This window comes from Globicephala melas, chromosome 8 (genome assembly GCF_963455315.2).
Source record: "Globicephala melas chromosome 8, mGloMel1.2, whole genome shotgun sequence".
In the NCBI taxonomy this organism is placed as follows: Eukaryota; Metazoa; Chordata; class Mammalia; order Artiodactyla; family Delphinidae; genus Globicephala; species Globicephala melas.
The window spans coordinates 89,371,495-89,392,716 of NC_083321.1; the positions used below are offsets into that span (position 1 = coordinate 89,371,495).

General features: G+C 40.0%; 1 pseudogene; it reads right to left on the minus strand.

Moving 5' to 3' along the window:
* Nucleotides 1–448: 448 nt before the first annotated feature.
* On the minus strand, nucleotides 449–1,424 carry LOC115844751 (Y-box-binding protein 1 pseudogene; annotated as a pseudogene).
* Between the last annotated feature and the right edge of the window lie 19,798 nt (nucleotides 1,425–21,222).

The following is a 21,222-nucleotide window of genomic DNA, read 5'->3' on the forward strand; positions in this document are numbered from 1 at the left end:
TATATATATGTACACACACACATATACACACACATATCTATATATATCTGAATGACTTTGCCATACACCAGAAACTACCACAACATTGTAAATCAGCTATACTTCAATTTTAAAAAGTAAATTAAAAAAAGATTAAAATGAGTTCTTATAAATCTCAACTTGACCAGATATAAAACCATTTTAAAACCTCTAAAGATATACTGAGAAAAAACAGGCTTTAAAAAAACCCACATTTGTCATTAACCAGAAAGAGACATCTTTAGATAAACATAAGAAAAGCCATAAGCTGCACAGATATTGCAGATGGTTCTAGCTATCCAGTCAACAGGCAAAGAGCAAGCACTCACGGTCTTCTCCCATTTTCGTTCATTCTTATTGCTGGAACTTCATACTCATTTCCTCTCCTCGGATGACTAAATCTGGTAATGGTAGAGATGGCAAGCCCCGTTTACCCAGCCATGGCCTGCTCGGCCTCAGGAGCAGTCCAACTCTCAGCTGCTTTGAGCTCTTTGCCACCTTGCGGTAGTGGGTTTTCTGGGCGTCTTCTGTGGAATAGATGTTGAGGTGTCTGCTGACCTGGGGTCTCCTCTTCTTGATTTCCTTTATCTTCTTCATTGCTATCCTCTGTAGGCTGTCTTCTGCGAGAAGAGCCCCTGCAGAATCACCGTCAATAACCTGATACGTGTTCTGTCTCACGGGTCTACCTTGTTCTCCTACACTCTAGTTCTCAGCACCCTCCTCCCTTCTCCCTGCACAGGGCTACTGTATGGGGTGCCCATAGGGTCTCTGTAGGGTGCCTGCGGTAGGGATGGTGCTGCTGGGCCCGGCCTTCCGGAGCCCTCTTCAATCCCTTTCTTTCCACTCTCACTCTTCTGAAAATTCTGCTGGTAATCATGTGGCGGATCCCTACCACACGTGTAGGGTCTATAAGCACTGTTTACGCTCTGCTACTGCCTTGCTCTGGAATTCCACCAGGACCTGTAACATCTGCTGCTTCTGCATCCTTTTCCCCTTCAACAACATCAAACTCCAGTCTCTCCACATCTTACACTGCAAAGGTAATTCCTGGGATTTCCTTTCTGGCATTCTGGTGTGCAAAAACATCTTCCTGTTGATGAAACCATATCTGTTTCTTATATTGAGCTTTTTTTACTTTTCCCAAAACCCTCATTGTGATGACTTTCTTGGTGCCTCCTAGATGAGGCTGCTGGGGCCACTGCTCCCTTCACCCACTGCTCCAGGTGCGGGGTTTGGTATGGGCATCACTGAGAGCCAGACTGTGCGGTGCTGGGTCTCGCCTGGCTGCTCATGGGTGTGGTGATGGTGACTGGGTCCAGCTGTAGCAGCTGTGGCTCCTCCGGAGTGTGATAGTAACTAAGATGGTGGTGGCAGTGGTGCAGCTCAGGACTCTCTGAACAGGACATCCTTCCTGATGTGGTAGAGAATATCTATAAAATGACAAAAAAGAAAATGATGCCTGATATAACAATTGCAGTCTGACATTGTAGTAGAGATCCTCCCCAGTGCATTAAGGTAAGAAAAATAAATGCAAGGTACAAAGATCATAAATGAAGAAATAAGACTGCCACAGTTCACTGGTGAAATTATTGTGTACCTAGAAAATCTGGAAAAATCTACAATTAAACTATTAGCATTAATAAGAAACTTTAGGGCTTCCCTGGTGGCACATTGGTTGAGAATCTGCCTGCCAATGCAGGGGACACAGGTTTGAGCCCTGGTCTGGGAAGATCGCACATGCCACGGAGCAACTAGGCCCGTGAGCCACAACTACTGAGCCTGCGCATCTGGAGCCTGTGCTCTGCAACACGAGAGGCCACGATAGTAAGAGGCCCGTGCACCGCGATGAAGAGTGGCCCCTGCTTGCCACAACTAGAGAAAGCCCTCTCACAGAAATGAAGACCCAACACAGCCAAAAATAAATTAATAAATAAATAAATTAATTACTAATAAAAAAAGAAACTTTAGTACATTAGCTGGGTACAAAGCTAATATTTTTTTAAACAATGATATTCTTGTGTATCAGCCACTAAGAGAAAATTTGTGAAAGATCCTTTTTATTACAGCATCAAAAACTATCAAGTACCTAGGAATCCTGCTATCTTCCATCAAGCCAGATGTTAAAGAGTTTTGCAAAAATGTAAAACAATGTCAGCAATCTCTGTGCATTGAATCTTTGAATAAACTTTGGGAGAATTAACATCTTTACAATATTGAGCCTTCTAATGGATGTGGTATATTTCTCCATCTATTTGTCTTATTCAATGTCCTTCTGTGAAGTTACAGAGTTTTCCTTGTAGAAGTTTTGCCCTTCTTAAATATTTCCTATATACTTGATATTTTTTTCAATGCTACACAGAATATTAAAAAGATATTTACTCAAGAATCAAGGTTTAATACAATTAGTAATTTTTCCTACTTATACAGGCATTCTTCAAGGGAACTGGCTTTTTTTTTCAACTGTGGTACCTTGTGATGAATAATACAATGACTACTAGTGCAGTATAGTGCCACTACCTTGATTCATGTTAAGTAGTTTTACCACCATTGCTTTTGTACTATTGGTGCAAATGTAAACTCAGTGAGAAAAAGCAAATCATGTCTTATAAAAAGTTTTGACCTCATGAACCCCTGAAAAGGTCTTAGAGCACCCTAGGAGTAGCAGACTGCCCTGCTGTAGAAAAATGCCTGCTCATGCGCACCAGGAAACACCTATAGGAATATTTGCAGAGAATTGTTTACAGTGGCCCCAAATTGGAAATAACCCCAAAGTCTTTCAACTGTATAATGAATAAATTATACTCATCAATGGAATACTATATAGCATTGAAAATGAAATAGCTACAGCTACCTGAAACAGTATGCAATGATACCACGCCCAAGGCAGCTAAACTGGTGGCATCTGGAGGGCACATTAGAGATCTCAGGGATTGTGAGGAGAGAGAGTGGCCTTTATTATCCTTAGATCCAAGCAAGAGCCAAGGTTCCAGAGGAATAGATTTTCATTTCCTCAGGCCTGGGAAGAAGTTGGGTATTTTTGTGGTTTTTGGAAAAGTAGGGGGAACTTAGCCAGCAGAAGGCTGTGAACTGCTTGAAGAGAGGCTTTTTTTTAATTAATTTTTATTGGAGTATAGTTGATTTACAATGTTGTGTTAGTTTCTGCTGTACAGCAAAGTGAATCAGTTATATGTATACATATATCCACTCTTTTTAAGATTCCTTTCCCATATAGGTCATTACAGAGTATTGAGTAGAGTTCCCTGTACTATACAGTTGGTCCTTATTAGTTATCTATTTTATATTTGTAGTGTGTATATGTCAATCCCAATCTCCCTATTTATCCCAGATGTAGAAAACAAATTTATGGTTATCAAGGGAGAAAGGGGGATAAAGAGAGGCTTTAACCTTCTGCATTGTGCGATTCTAGAAAGGAGGATCTGCCTGATCCTGCTACTTCTAGAGGTCCAGGAAGGGAACTGCACAGGTGGAATTTCTCCAAGTACCTTCTGTTGGTAGACCTAAGAGCAGGGAAATATTCTTCTAGAAAATCAACAGAGGGGTGATAGTTGCCAGTTCAATCATCTCTTGTTCAGAAAAGCAAAAATCATTGTATGTTCTATCACCTATCATTTTGACACCGCTAGAAGAAATGCAAACAACCTGCTCTATATGGGGCTGAAGGGGTCACAAACCATAAAAAGGCAAAGCAAAATTACAAATCACTTAAGGGAACTCTGGAATCTTAAGGCGGAATGACTAAATAGGAGGTGTAGAGCAGGTGGTTCCCACTGAAGGAGGGCTGTTGGAAGAGCATATGAGAATATTAATTTTAAAAGCTGGTGAGAACTCTCAAAAAAGATGCAGTTTCAGCACCAAGGGACTTTCAGAAGCTGAAAACAAAACAAAACCTCTATATTTAATAGATAAAATAGGTAAACTGAGAAACAATATAGTTACAATTGAGAATCACATTGGAGATCTAGAAAATCAAGAGAAATGCCTCATAAAAGCAAGCCAAGGCACAAAACAAAATAAAAAAAGGAAAAGATAATCAAATTGGATAAAGATCCAAGAAACATAATAAGCAAAGAATAGGATATCTGGAAGGAAAGAGGGGGAACAAATGGAAAACACTGTTTCTCCTGAGTTCCAGATAGACTTGAAATTGAAGATTGAAATGACATTTAAAAAAAACTAAGTGAGAACTGATGAAAATAAACACACACCTAGAAATATCCTAGTGAAATTCCTAAATTATGATATTGAATCTTCTCAAAGGGTAAAGACAAAAATATTGAAAGCTGTCAAACAGAAAGCAGGGGGAAGGGAGAAGAAGGAAACACACATGAAAGAGAATCAGACTAACCTTGGATTTCTCATCTGCAACGCTGCAATTAGAAGGCAGCAGAATTATATCAATAGCTATAATATAGACCACTAGGGCTCATCTTGGGAGAAAGGCTGTGCAAGATTATGACAATAATGAGAACAGAATTTTGATGTAAATGATCAGTATAATTCTGACTGTTAGGAATGGGAAGGTAATCAACAAGATAATCAGAAAGCATAATAAAACATCACAATTAATGAGAGGAAAAGAGAATAAGCAGAAATTAAACCAAGGAAAATATAGTGGATATCTCTTTTTTAATTGAAGTACAGTTGATTTGCAATATTATATTAGTGTCAGGTGTATAACATAGTGATTCAATATTTTTATAGATTATACTCCATTTAAAATTATAAAATACTGGTTATATTCCATGCGCTATACAATATATCCTGTAGCTTATTTATTTTATGCATAGTAGTTTGTACCTCTTTATCCCCTACCCCTATCTTGGTCCTCCTCCTTTCCCTCTCCCCACTGGTAGCCACTAGCTTGTTCTCTATATCCGTGAGTCTGTTTTTGTTTTGTTATATTCATTATTTGATTACTTTTTAGATTCTATATATAGGTGACACCATACAGTATTTGTCTTTCTCTGTCTGACTTACTTCAGTAAGCATAATACCCTCCAGGTCCATCAGTGCTGTTGCAAATGGCAAATTTTCTTTTTTTTGTGGCTGAGTAATATTCCATTAGATAGATAGATAGATAGATAGATAGATAGATAGATAGATAGATAGATATACAGATCTAGATCTAGATCTATCACATCTTCTTTATCCATTCCTTCAGTTGCTTCCATATCTTGGCTATTGTAAATAATGCTGCTATGAACATTGGGGTACATGTATCTTTTCGAATTAGTGTTTTTATTTTCTTCAGATATGTACCCAGGAGTGGAATTTCTGGATCATATGGTAGCTCTATTTTAGTTTTTTGAGGAATCTCAATACTGTTTTCCATGGTAGCTGAACCAATTTACATACCTAGCCATAGTGTACTAGGGTCCCCTTTTCTCCCCATCCTCATCAACATTTGTTACTTGTGGTCTTTTTAAAGATAGCCATTCTGACAGGTGCGAGGTGATATATTATTGTGGTTTGGATTTGCATGTGCCTGATGATTAGCAAAGTTGAGCATCTTTTCATCTGCCTGTTTGGCCATCTATATGTCTTCTTTGGAAAAATATCTATTCGGGTCTTCTCATACAGACTGTGTGTTTTGGAAACAATTTTTTTTTTTTTTACTTAGTATTGATTAATTAACTCGATGTTGATATGTTACACTTAAGCTAAAAAGACAAATTCTACTTATTTTTAGACAAAATTGTTCTTCTCTATAGACTTTCTCCATAGAGTTCTGTATACGCTATCCTATATAAAAGTGAAAATGAAGGTTATCTTGAACTCAAAGTGGTAATAACTTGTCTCCGTATATTTTCATCAGTTGCTTCCCATCTTAATTTAGATTGATATTGATTCAAGAAGATTTTATTTAGAAACATTTTCAAAGATGATGATTAATCCATATGTTTTCACTTTCTTTTTTTTTAAGTTTTCAATAGTATTTTTTTAACATCTTTATTGGAGTATAATTGCTTTACAATGGCGTGTTAGTTTCTGCTTTATAACAAAGTGAATCAGTTATACATATACATATGTCCCCATATCTCTTCCCTCTTGCGTCTCCCTCCCTCCCAAACCTCCCTATCCCACCCCTCTAGGTGGTCACAAAGCCCCGAGCTGATCTCCCTGTGCTATGCGGCTGCTTCCCACTAGCTATCTATTTTAGGTTTGGTAGTGTATATATATCCATGCCACTCTCTCACTTTGTCACAGCTTACCCTTCCCCCTCCTCATATCCTCAATTCCACTCTCTAGTAGGTCTGTGTCTTTATTCCCATCTTGCCCCTAGGTTCTTCATGACCTTTTTTTTTCTTTCTTTCTTAGGTTCCATATATATGTGTTAGCGTATGGTATTTGTTTTTCTCTTTCTGACTTACTTCACTCTGTATGACAGACTCTAGGTCCATCCACCTCACTACAAATAACTCAATTTCGTTTCTTTTTATGGCTGAGTAATATTCCATTGTATATATATATGCCACATCTTCTTTATCCACTCATCTGTCGATGGACAATTTCTTACTGCCTTTAGAATTCTTTATTTATCTTTAACTTCTGCCATTTTAATTACGATATGTCTTGGGTTCATCTTGTTTGGAACTCTCTGTGGTTCCTGTATCTGGATATCTGTTTCCTTCCTCAGATTCAGGAACTTTTCAGCCATAATTTCATCAAATACATTTTCAACCCCTTTCTCTCTCTCTTTGCCTTCTGAGAACCTATAATGCAGATGTGAGTACATTTAATGTTGTTCCAGAGATTCCTTGACCTATTCTCATTCTCTTCATTTGTTTTTCTTTTTGCTGCTCTGCTGGGTGACTTCCATTATTCTAACTTCCAGATCACTTATGCATTCTTCTGTATCTCCAGTCTGCTGTTTATTTCCTCCTAGTTTGTTTTTCATTTCAGGTATTATATTTTTCAGCTCTGACTCATTCTTTTTCATATTTTCTAGTTCCCTGTTAAAATCATCACTGTGTTCATCTATTCTTTTCCTTAGTTCAATTAGCATTCTTATTATTAATGCTTTGAAATCTTTATCTGGTAAATTATTTATCTCTGTTTCATTAGTTATTTTATCAGGGTCTTTTTCTTGTTCTCTCATTTGGAACAAATTCCTCTGTGTTCTCATTTTGCTTAACTTTCTCTGTCTCTATTAAATTAGGTAAAACCATTATCTATCCTTGTCTTGAAGAGGTGTCCTTATGTGGGAGCATCCCTATGTGGTCTATATGTGCACAGTGGCTTTAGTGGGAGAGCTGGATCTGAAGTGACCAAAGGTCACATCTTCACCCAGGGTGTGCTGGCAGTTACCACTTTGTTGGGAGGTGTGGCTGGAGATGGAGGGGCTGGAGTCAGAGTCAAGTGTGAGCCAGAGCTTCTTCCTAGTGTGGAGCTGTGCTGAAGCCAGAGGTGCTTGAGTGGGTGCTCAGAGTGGGCTGGGACTCATGCTGGGGCAGTTATGAGAAACTGGCCAGATCCCTAAGCTGTTTCAGTCTCCTTCCTCCACCTCATCCCCAGAAGTAAGCAAGATGTGTGCACTCTTCACAAGCAGAGTGTAGGTTTCCTACAGCCCCTCCTGTAAGTCCCTGGTTTGCAAACAAGCCAAAGGGACTTACCTTCCTGGTGTCAGACCTGAGCGCTGGGGTGCCCATTATGTGCTTCAAACAGCTCACTCATTAGGGAAAATCTCTCAGCCCATGTAATCCCCCTCCTTCCACTGTGGACACAGGTCCTGACCTGAGATAGATATATATATAGATAGATAGATAGATAGATAGATAGATAGATAGATAGATAGATAAAATACATAGATAAACAGAATTAATATGTATATTAGTTCACACAATTATGGAGGCTGGGAAGTCCCACGATCTGTCATCTGCAAGCTGGAGACCCAGGAAAGCCAGTGTTAAAATTCAGTCCAAGTTTGAAGGCCTGAGAACCAGGGGAACCAATGTTGTAAATTGTAGTCAGAGGGCCAGAGAAGATGAGATGAGATGTCCAGTGAATTTGGACAAAAAAGGATGAATTCTTCCCTCCTCTGCCTGTTGTTCTATTCAGGCTCTCAACAGATTGGATAATGCCCCACACTAGGGATGGTAATCTACTTAGTCCATTGATTCAAACACTAATCTCATTCACAAACACCCTCACAGACACACCTAGAAGTAATGTTTAATCTGAGCACTCTATGGCCAATCATATTGACACATATAATTAATCATCACAGCAGCCAAATCATAAATTTTTAAGCCCTTCTAAAAGTAAGAAATATTAATAAAAACAGTAGAAGGTTTTAATACATTTCTTATAAATCTGACAAATCAAGTAGAGAAAAAGTAACAAGGATAAAAAGGATAAAACCCTAGCAATATAACAACTAACTGAAAGTAAGGTACAATTTTGTGTTTATGATTTCAGATACAATTGTTACTTTCTTAAATAATGACTACATTTAAATTATAAATAGGAAATAATTGGAAAGAAAATATTATGTATCAAAACTTATCCAACAGGGCTAAATCTATTCACAGAAATTTTAATGGTCTTAAATTTCCCCTTTTATTATTAATTAAATTAAAAATAAATCAACTAATAAAATTAGAGGATATGATAACAAAATAAACCAAAAATGTATAGAAAAATAATTAATAAAGATAAACGTTTAAATGAATGTAATGGAAAACAACAACAAAAAATTAGGAGAGTAAACAAAGCCAAAAGCTATTTTCTGAGAAAAAAATTATAAAAGAATCCCTGCATAGTTGATTAAAGACAAAAGAGAAAAAGCAAAAGTACACAATACTGGGGGAAAAAGAGGGATATAAATAACCACAAATATGCAATATATACAATAAATGAATATTATGTGCAACATAGTTGAAACTCTAAAGGAAACTAATTTTTCTAGACAAATAGCACCTCCAAAATTGGCCCAAAGAAAGAAAGAAAATCTGGACAGACAATAACTGTCTAAGAAATTGGAAAGATAGCTAAAGATGTACCATTATAATTGACCTCATATTCAGATGTGTTTATAGGCAAGTTCTATCTAACCCTTAAAAAATTGATCATTTCTATGGAATATTTAAAATATTCCAGACCATTGAAAAAGTGGAAAGCTATCTAACTTATTTCATGAATAATAAAGCTGGTTGAACTTAATAACAAAATCTCACATAGTGCAAAATATTAAAATATTGACTAATTTTACCATGAAGAAAGATATAAAGGTTATAAACATAATAATAGCAAATAAGATCTCTCAATGATATGAAAAGATTCAGTATAGCAAAACCAAGCAGGGACTATTCCAGCTATTCCAGGAATATTAATATAGGTTCAACATCAAGAAATCTATTAATTTATAACTTCAACCAATCAGAAGAGAAAAACCAAGTGGTTATAACAACAGATTTTGAAAAGGCATTTGATAAATGTTCACATCTATTCCTAATTAAAGTGCTCAGTAAAATAGGAATAAAAGAACTCAACCGAATGTAATAAAGAATATTTTCCTGAAAGCAATAGCAAATTAGTAGTTATCTTATTGGATCTGGGGGAGGGAAAGAAATAGTCTAGAGAAGGAGCAGGTAGAGCCAACAATATTGCAGCCAACAGGTTGCAGTGCTTAAGTGGGTGGTGGGTTCACAGGTATTCATTTTACTATTATGCTTTTACATATATGTCATGCATTTCACATATTATTTTCTACATAATAAGGATATCTAAAACAATAATGAACTTTATACTAAACAGTGAAATTTTAAGCTTTTTCCATTAAAATCAGGAACAGGCAGGACTATCACCAAGATTAAGTATTATTTGGGGGAGTCTAGCTAATGTCCCCCAAATTAATTAATCCATATAAAAAGTAGAAGAGCCAAAATTATCTTTATTTGAAATTGTGATGCTCTTATAGCTTGAACGTTCAAGGGACCCCATTAAAAAAGATAAAAACTTCTATAATTGATAACTTGGTATGGTGATAGATAAAAGATAAATATATAAAAATCACTTTCCTTTTTTGTACTCAAAAATAATCAGTGAAAAATAAAAATGGAAAGAAAATCCCATTTCCAAAAGGGACAAAAACTGTAAAATATTGAGGAATACAATTTATAAGAAAAGCATAGAAACTTTAAAATACTAAACTCCAATGGCCATATAGGGAAACAGAAAAAGATGGAATATTTAACTATATAAAAAAAATTTTTTTAGTTCATGGCAAAAGACATCATAAGAAAATTGAAAAGAAAATAATATAGGGAAAATATTTAAAATTATATATTAAAAAGATAATACCTTTAATATACAAAGAGATCTTACAAATTGGTAAGACAGACCAACAGCCCACTAGGCAAATGGGCAAATGATAGGAACTGATAATTCACAGAAGAGAAAATCCAAATGGCCAATAAACTTTCAATCTCATTGTGTTACGGAAATGCAAATTAAAGCAGGTATCAAATACCACTTCTACCCATTAGATCTGCAAAATATAAATTTAAAGAATGTTGATTTCAAATAAACTGCCTGATTCAAATCTCAAGTTACTGCGTAAACACTGGCAAGTTTTAGCCTCTTTGTGCCTAAATATCTTCATCTTTAAAATAAGGGTAGTAATCATACCTACCTCGCAGGGTTGTTGTGAGAAAGAAATGAGCATTTAGATCAAGTAAAGCTTAGAACAGAGCCTCGCACAGAATAAGCAGCCAACATTTTCTCTCATTATTACTATTGTAACAAGTGGGCAGGTGGAGCAATGAGCCCTTAATTCATTGCTGGTGGGGCTATGAATTTCTACTAGCATTTTAGAAAGTCAACTGGCAATATATTTTAAAATATAAAATATAAAAATATATAAAAAAATAAAAAAATATTAAAAAGTATAAAATAAAAAATATTTTAAAATATACTTACATGGGCAGTGAGGGCAGGGGTTATCTGGAAAGGGACACAAAGGAAATTTCTGGAATGATGATAATGTTCTATATTTTGATAGAAATTTGGATTACACTAGTGCTTACATTTATCAAACCTCCAATGTATACTTAAGATTTGAGCATTTTATTACATGTGAATTTTACATAAAACTATAAACAAATATAGAACTCAAGGATATGCTCGCTGAAGTATTTAGAAGGATACAGACAGACGTTTGAAATTTACTTTGAAATGTATCAAAAAATAAGTTGGTGTTATGGGTTGAATTTTGTCCCACCAAAATTCAGGTATTGAAGTCCTAACCTCCAGCACCTCAAAATGTAAACTTATTTGAAGATAGTGTCTTTACAGAGGTAACCAAATTAAAATGAGGTCAGTAGGTAACCAAATTAAAATGAGGTCGGTCATTCGGATGGGTCCTGATCCAATATGACTGATGTCTTTAAAAGAGGCGGGGCAGGGGTAGGGAGGATTTGTACTTGGAAACAGACCTGCATTGAGGGAAGGCAATGTGAAGAGATACAGAGAGAAGATGGCCAAGGAGAGAGGTCTGGAACAGATTTTTCTCTCAGAGGAACCAACCCTGCCAACACCTTGATTTTAGACTTCCAGCTTCCAGAACTGTGAGACACTAAATTTATGTTGTTTAAGCGACCCCATCTGTGGTACTTTATTAGCACAGGCCTGGGATACAATTTGTTTGACGGATGGTTAGAGGCTTGGATAAACAGACAGATACATAATAAAATAAGTACAGTAAAATGTTAATGATAGGTGGAATCGAGGTGCTGAATTTATGCATGTTCACTGTAAAATTATGTCAAGTTTGCTGCATGTTTGAAATTTTTTAAATGTTAGGAGAAAAAGAGAGCATTATAAAAATATTCACTTAGAACAAAGATAAGTCAACTCCGTTTCAAATAGTAGTTCCATTCCTAGAAGTTCCATGACTAGATAATTCCACAGAAAAGATCAAATCGCTTTAGATGAGCAATTACCACAGTAACAATGGCATTTAAAACACACATACAGCTGATTCACTTTGTTATAAAGCAGAAACGAACACACCATTGTAAAGCAATTATACTCCAATAAAGATGTTAAAAATAAATAAATAAATAAAAAAGAGTGGCAAAAAAACCCACCACACATACACACACACACACACACACACACACACACACACACACACATATACACATCCCTACATGTGGACTCAGAAATTCCACCTTGGGGACTCTTATAAAAATAAAATGCCCACATATAAGTACATATTTACTTATTTCACTATAAATGGTGGTCCATCTGTGCAATACTATGTTGCTGTTATTTAAATGAGGTAAATCTATATTGTTTTCCACTTTTAGCCTTTTCTGCCTTATGCTGCAGGGATGAAACGTGCTCATCCCCTTCTCCTGACAGCTGAACAACAATGGGAATAAAAACTGAGCTGGAGTGTAGATCTAGTGAAGAAACTGGTATTTGTTCATTGAGAATCTGGGTCTCAGGGGCCCAGCAGAACGAGAAACAGCAGGTGGGTAAGTGAGTACACAGATTCTAGAGCCAGAATAACCTGGGTTTGGAAATTTTGGATGTTCTGTTGCCTGTGAGGTTGGGCAGATGCCTCACCCTATATAAAAGATGTCTGTTGTAAAATGGAAAAACTGTAAAATGGGAATAATGATATTTTCCTCCTAGGTTTGATGAGAGGAGTAAATGCAGTGATGTGTGTAAGATACATACCACAGATACTCAAGAGTGACAGCTGTCATTATCGACATCCTTGTGTACGTATCCACTCATAGCAGGGGCGCAGCAAAGGTGACCATAGTCATCATGATTGCAGTGTTTTCCCAGTCTTCCCTGAAGATGAAAAGAGAGCAAGAAACTTGCTTCTGCCCTCCTAACTCTCTGCTCCACAACCCCAGACGCTCCTTCTGTTTCTTCTTTTATTATCTCTGCATGCCGCTGAAGAGTGTGGTCCTTAGACAACTTGAATGGCAGGAAGCCAAGGGAAGAACCATCACAACAGTGTCCTGGTAATAACTGTCTTGATTCACTTATGCAAATGGCCCGAGTGTGCCCTGTGCCAATGAACACATCAGGATTTGCAGACCAAGTTTAGGGATCTGGTTCAGGGCTAGGTTCTGATTGGTGTGTGTGTGTGTGTGTGTGTGTGTGTGTGTGTGTGTGTGTGTGTGTGTGTGTGTGTGTAAGAGAGAGAGACAGATAGAGATAGAAACAGAGACACAAAGAGGGAGAGAAGGCTGGCTTGTTTCACATAGCAGCTCGGTGAAAAAGGAGGCAATATCATGATATTTGAAATATTATTCAAGAAAATCGGAAAATGATAACTCCCATGTTCGTGCAGCTCAGTCCTGGGGATATTTAGATGGAATATGATCTGTTGTGATAAGCTGTATGGCTGGTAAGTCACCCACCCCTATCATATAGGCTGAGTCTGGTGAGACGATTTAGGCAGCAGGGGACGTACAGGTGGATCAGAAGATTGTAGAACCTGTCAATCAGAGAGGTGATTTGCAACCCCTTCCCTACAGGACAAATTACCCCTAACCATCCCAGGTGGAAAGAAAGACTCCTGTGTTTTAAAGACCCTTGAAACCCCTCCCATCCTGCCAGCCACCCTGCCTCTTTCAAAAGAAATCTCCCAACTTTCTTGCTCACATGCTCACGGTCTTCATAGTCAGGAAACTCTTCCCCCGAATTTCACTGGCAGTTTTCCTGCTCTGTTAGACCCTCTTTCCTCGACAGATACAGAGTACAGGACATCACCCTTCTTTAAATAAACCACCCATCACAAAGTGCGGGATGTCTTTTCTTCTTCCACAAGAAAGTCCCAACCTGAGGGCCACCTAACAGCTCTGCCCTGGTCCTGCCTTCTGTCTCTGGCTCCAGCATCTTTCAACCCGGCTAACCGCACAGAGATGATAGCGAAAGGGACAGCAGGCAGCTTCTCTGGGGAGGTGCCTCCTATTCACTGGCACTGTGAGCTCTGACCCTCCTGGTATCCTCACCAGCCTTGGTCTTTGAGACTTAGCTGATGCTTTGTCTCAACTGGCTTCCTGAACACCCCAAAACCGACCTATCACCTGCCTTTTCTTTATAGCCCTGTACTCATCACCTATCGCCCTCAAGTCTACGTTCCTGCCCAGACTAGTAACCCTGGACTAGTAACCACTAGTGACCCTGGTGGGTGGTCGCTGAGAACATCCGTCTTCTTGAAGGTTGGCCAGTCTCTTTCGGCTTAGCCACTTCCCCCGCCATTACCTAAAGCTGGAAGCTGAGGTTAGTTTCTTCCTATCTCCCTTGGTGAAATTGCTCCACGGCTCCACAGTTCAAGGCTGCTGCCCTGGGCTGGCCCTTCCCATTATGTCAATTGCATAACAAGTGCCTTTGTTTCTGGCTGAGTGTCGACATAACTCAAAAGTCACAACGCTCCCTTTGTCTTCCCCTTCCCGGCGCATCGCAGCCGTTCCACACCACACCACCGTGAAAAACAAATCAGCAGGAGCTCGCTGGAAATTGATGTGTGATGCCTGAGAAACTTGCTCCAGATGCTAAACAGATGCCCATTATTGGCACCTTCTCTTGACTCTCAAAATTGCTTGAGGGCCCCGTTGCTTTGTCAGCGACACAAGTAATGAGCTGTTAAGCCTCACCTACCTCAGCCAGTTGCACAGTCATTTCTGGACTCACTTAAGTTTCCCTAGAATTATAGATTCCCAAGAAAGGCAGTGACCTGAAGAGGTCATTGAGTCCATCCCCCAGCTTCCAGGCTAACCAAATCACCCATCTACTGTCCAAGACAAAGGGGTGTCTATTATCCCTTCAATCCTCATAAGGTCCCCAGTGAAGGAGGTGTTCCATTCTCATTACACAGATGAAAAAAAAAAAAGGCTTGGAGGGAGCACAAGGCTGGTAAGTGGTGGCACTGGCCAGGAACCCAGACTTAGGGCTCTTTTCACTCCTCCAGACTGGCTCTGCAGACTTAGAGAAAACAGCTCTTCCCCTCCTCTGCTTCTCAGCTACCGCTGACAAAGAGGAATAGGGCTTGAATGGGGGCGGTGGGGGGAGGGTGGTCACAGAGGCAACCAGGGTCCCAAGTCCTAACTCTGGAGAAGCGCTCCTTGTAGCACGGGGGCCGCAGCAGGTGTGGTGGCAAGCAGGACTGCCAGATGAGTGTGCCATGTGCCAAGCTGAGCTAGCACAGGCCCTGAAAGCCAGGGCTTTTCTCTCAGTATCCCAGGACAGGGCAAGTAGGATAGAGGCACATGGGAAATGCAGACTCAGAGGTCTCCAGCCTAAGCTGCAGCTGCCCTGTTGAGGGCTTCCAGGCAGAGAGGCAGCCAGCCTGTGGAGCCTAGAACCACAGGTTGAAGAGTTCAGGGCTCCCTTGCTGAAGGTGCTGGCTTCTCCCAGGTCTGTATTCCTCCTTTGCTTGCCTCCCTGTGAGATGAGTCTCCCTGAGTTTGGAGAGCAGGTCCCCCTCTCTGAGCTGGAAGACAGTGGGTAAACGCCCCATTTTGATTCCCAATTCCCAAACATCACTGGCAATGCCTTGTGGGACATTTGGGTTTTGGGGGGTTGGTTTGGTTGTGACTTAGTTCAGCCTGCTATAACAAAATATCACAGACCAGGTAGTTTATCAATAACTGAAACTTATTTCTCACAGTTCTAGAGGCTACAAGTCTAAGAACATAGTGCCAGGATGGTTGGCTTCTGGTGAGAACTCTCTTCCAGGTTGCAAACAAACAATTTCTCCTTACAGCCTCATGTGACAGAAAGAGAGAGAAAAAGCAAGTTCTCTCCTGACTCTTATAAGGGCACTAATCCCATTCATGAGGGCTCTACCCTCATAACTTCATCTAATCCTAATTAGCTCCCAAAGTCCCCACCTCCTAATACCATTGAGTGGTGGGATTTCAACCTATGAATTGAGGGAGACACCAACATTTAGTCCATAACAGGCTGGAAGTTTTTTCCTTTCCTTTTTTGGTTTCCATTAGCAATAAGAGCCGCTCCCATGGCCAGGCTCTTGTTGCATTTGGAGACATAAATGCTAAAAAAGCGTGAGGAGGAGGGTGCAGGTAGTGTCTCCAGCCTTTCCACCCTCCCACCTACTCACCAAAGTGTGGCTTAGTCTGTGCCTTGGAAAGAACATGAAACCAGGTCAGTGAGGGCTCCCAGGACCTGAGTAAGAGAAGGCAGGAGTGGCAGGCGTGGTGGAGACCTGGGCAGGGTCAGGAACGGGAGAGAGGAGGAAGGGGAGAAAGAGGAAGCTAGAGGAAAGAGTGGGGGAGGGAAGAGAGGAAATGGAAAAAGAGAAGACGGGGGAAAAACAAGAAGGTAAGGAAGAAATGAAGGGGAGAGAAGGGCAGGGAGATGATAACAGTGCTTGCTATGTGAACCCCATTGGTTTCAGGGCCAGACTGTGCAAGTTTCCAGCTGACAGTGGTTTTCCTGGGAGTGATCCAGGCTGAGCCACAGAAAATAAAATCTGTTCTAATAGTAATGATAATATTAATAAATAAAACAACTAATGTCGAGGATAATTAGGGTCGAAAGGAAAGCTCACTGTCGTGAGAGACAAGCAATTCCACTGCCCATTTGACTTCAACAGGTGTCTAGAGGGGGATTTTAAATGCTTTAGAAATAGTAATTTTGAGCCAGAAAGAAGCTTGGGTGTCTCAGGGGCTGTCTGACTCCCTCATTTTATAGATGAGGTTTAGAGATCAAGTGATTTTTCTCAACACCGCTCAGCGAGTTAATAACGCATTCTGACTCGGTGGTCTGGACAGCAGTTTGAGAAGTGGCTGCACAGAGCCAGAAGTCTGGGGCTCTGGAGCTACACAGCTCTGAGCTCTAATCCCAGCTCCGCCCTTGCTCCAAGAAGAGAGGCTTGTTCTTTTAGTGACTCCTTTATGGTAAGGCTTTTGTTTATTTTCTTTATTTCTTTAATTGAAGTATAGTTGATTTACAGTGTTGTGTTACTTTCAAGTGTACAGCAAAGTGATTCAGTTACACGTATATATATTTCAGATTCTTTTCCATTCAAAGTTATTACAAGATATTGGATATAATTCCCTATGCTATACAATAGTTCCTTGTTTATCTACGTTATATATAGTAGTGTGTATCTGTTAATCCCAAACTTCTAATTTATCCCTCCCCCTCTTTCCCCTTTGATAACCATAAGTTTGTTTTCAAAATCTGTGAGTCTATTTCTGTTTTCTAAGAAATAAGTTCATTTGTATCACTTTTTTTAGATTCCACATATAAGTGCTATCATATTTCTTTTTCTCTGTCTGACTTACTTCACTTAGTATGATAATCTCTAGGTCCATCCATGTTGCTGCAAATGGCATTACTTCATGCTTTTTTATGGCTGAATAATATTGCATGTGTATATATACCACATCTTCTTTATCCATTCATCTATTTTTTTTTTTTTTTTTTTTGCAGCAAAGAGGAGGTTTATTCACAAGGCAGCCAAGCAAGGAAGTGACGTGACAATAGGTCTCAAATCCGCCTCCCCAAAGGCAAGGGGCTTGGGGTATCTATGGGATAAAGAATAAAGAAGCAGGGCAGTATGAGGCATGGGGAGCATGAGGAAAGGTGATTGGGAAAAGGTGTGCTCATCATTGTTCTGAGCTGGCGTAACTAGGCTACGGGGCTCAGCACATTCTCAGGCTGGAGTTTTCGGCCCTCTGATGGCAGGAGGTCAAAATGCACTGGCCCAGGTGGAAGATCGGTGGTTCTCTCTAGTCTTAACCAGCTCTTCCTCTCCCTCCTCCCTTCCAACACTGCCTAATACATAGTAAGTACAATATGCCTCAAGGTGTTTCTAAGCTCTCAGTCACACAATCAACAGAAGCCTCTCCAATATAGACTAGCTGCTCTCTGCTCTGAATCCCCTGTTACCTTCCTTCTTGGTTTATTGCCTCCTTTTGCTGGATTATTTCCATAATAGCTTAAGGTGTAGCACAGGAGGTAAGTTTTTCAAATTTCTTTGTGTACAAAATATCTTATTCAGCCTCCATATCCATTCATCTATTGATGGACATTTAACTTGCTTCCATGTCTTCAGTATTATAAACAGTGCTGCTGTGAACATTGGGGTACATGTATCTCTCTGAGTTAGAGTTTTCTTCTTCTCCAGATATATGCCCAGGAGTGGGATTGCTGGGTCATATGGTAGCTCTAGTTTTCGTTTCTTAAGGAGCCTCCATACTGTTCTCTGTAGTGGCTGCACCAACTTGGTAAGTGTTTTGAGAACTGCTGCAATGGAAGAACAGATCGTTTCTCCCTTGAGTGCTGCAGGATTCAGCGGTAGCCTACCCACCTGGTGCTGGAGGTGCCATGAGGATGAGAATTCTCTGCATCAGCCCAAGAGCTCAAGAAGCCACAGCTCAGAGAGCCTGGCTCTCACTGTGAGGGAAAATGTTTTCTACAGTATTCCACTCCACACAACAGGGACTTGAAATTTTTGCCCAAATTACATGCCGGTGTTTTCCTTCTCTTCGCCCACCCCAGGCTCAAGCTCCTCCCTCCCCACCCATTCAGCTCTCTGCATAGACCTGCACTATCCCATATGGCAGCCACCAGCTAACATGGCTGCTTAAATTTAAATTCACTAACATGAAGTAAAAGCTAAAATTCAGTTCCCTGTACTGGTCACACTTCAAGTGTGATGTGTAGCCTATTGGACAGCCCAGTGTAGAACGTCTCCACCACGGCAGAAAAGATCGTTGACATTGATAGTCAAAGGTCCACTTCTGTAGTTTTGTTGTTCTTATGTATGTTGTCTTGCTGTTTCTATTAAAAATTGCTGTAAGCCCAGCCGTTGGTGGTTTACAGATTCCTGGACTTGGTTTGTGTCCCTGATTCACACCCCTCGCTTCCCGCTGCCTGCCTGTTGAAGGCGGAGGAGAAGATGTGTGTCCCTGCAGAGCAGAGCAGCCACTGTGCCCCCTTCTGGTAGCAGATGAGTCCACAGGGGTCACTCCATGCTGCCTGCAGGGGCTGACTGGTTGGTCTCTTTCTTTCTTCACCCTCATCCCTGACTTTCTCTGTTACTCCCTAGGTTAAATGGCTTAAACAGTTCCTCAGACTCCAAGGTCCTGCTGGGTTGAGCCGAGCACGGGGGATCAATCACCAAATCCCCACTGGCTCATCCCTCCTCCCATTTGTAGTTTCCCTCTCCTCACCATGACCTCAATTTCCAATCCAATCTATGCGCTAACAGCAAGAAAAGCATGGCGACCTGCAAATTGGAACCCAAAGAGAAAAGGCCAGACTCCTGTTTCTGGGCAATTATTGACTTCTCCTAGAAAGAAGGAGAAGGAGTGACAGGAAGGGGGAAGGAGCTACTTCTTTCTTCCCCAGCAAGTGCTGTTTATTTTGCCAACTGAGTGAAAAGAAAGACTAGTAGAAGATCATCCTTACCAAGTTCCTAAACCATAAGGAAAGCTCATCTGTCTTTGCTTCTTCAGTTTCTTGGTTCCCAACTAAAACCCCTCCTATTAGCTCATACGTTTCATTCATTCATTCACTTGCTGATTTTTCTTAACCAGACCTGCGCATCAGAATCACCTGGAGAGGTTTTTTCAAAGCACACAAAACTCAAACTATAGGCAAACACACTGAATCTGAGTTATTAGAGGATGGGGAGGGGGATGGAGGAGATTGGAGGGTGGAAGGGGCTCGTATATTTTGCAAAACATTCCCAGGTTATTCTGTTGCTCAGTTGGGAGAAAATATTTACAAACAATGCAACCAACAAGGGCTTAATTTACAAAATATACTAACAGCTCATACAACTCACAAAAAACAAAAATCAACCCATTCAAAAAGTGGGTGGAAGACCTAAATAGACGTTTCTCCAAAGAAGACATACAGATGGTCAATAGGCACATAAAAAGATGCTCAACATCACTAATTATTAGAGAAATGCAAATCAAAACAATAGTGAGGTACCACCTCACAATGGTCAGAATGGCCATCATTAAAAAGTCTACAAATAACAAAGGCTGGAGAGGGTGTGGAGAAAGGGGAACCCTCATACGCTGTTGGTGGGAATCTAAGTTGGTGCAGCCACTGTGGAAAACAATATGGAGGTTCCTCAGAAAACTAAAAATAGAACTACCATATGATCCAGCAATCCCACTCCTGGGCATATATCTAGAAAAAACTATAATTCAAAAAGATATATGCACCCCAATGTTTATAGCAGCACTGTTTATAATAGCCAAGACACGAAAACAACCTAAATGTCCATCGACAGATGAAAGGATAAAGATGTGGTACATATATACAATGGAATATTACTCAGCCATAAAAAAGATTGAAATAACGTCATTTGCAGCAACATGGATGCAACTAGAGATTATCATACTAAGTGAAGTAAGGCAGATGGAGAAAGACAAATACCATATGATATCACTTATATGTGGAATATAAAATATGACACAAATGAACCTATCTATGAAACAGAAACAAAATCAGGGACATAGAGAACAGACTGGTGGTTGTCAAGGGGGAGGGGGAGGGGGAGGAGGGAGGGTTGGAGTGGGAGGTGGGGTTAGCAGATGTAGGTTTTTATATATGGAATGGATAAACAACAAGGTCCTACTGTATAGCACAGAGAACTATATTCAATATCCTATGATAAACCATAATGGAAAAGAATATTAAAAAAAGATTGTATATGTACAACTGAATCACTTTGCTGTGCAGCAGAAATTAACACAACATTGTAAATCAACTATACTTCAGTAAAATAATTAAAACTGAAAAATATTTAATCTCTCTGTGTCTCAGTTTGTTCATCTATGAAATGGGAATAAAGTTACTTATCTGGCAGGATTATTGTGAAGCTAAATGAGATGGGTAGTAATGTGCTGAGACAGTACCTGAATACATTGTTTTCATGTAAAAACTCACCATCTACTAAATGCCCAGCCACTTGATCAAAAATGTCAGCCATCACTGCTGTTATAGGCTGTTCGATAGCAACCTGGTCATCCTTCCTTGTCCTAAGCCCCCAACCCCTGCAGAGCCCACGTTGCATCAACCGTGGAAGGGAACTGGTGTGATGAAGGACCTGGGGTCACACAGACCCAGAATAAGTCTGAGCTCCGTCCTCCCCCATCTGTGGATTTGCTGCAGCAAATCCCGCCTTCTAAGACATTTGGCTCTCCCTCCGGTGAAAGGGGGTTG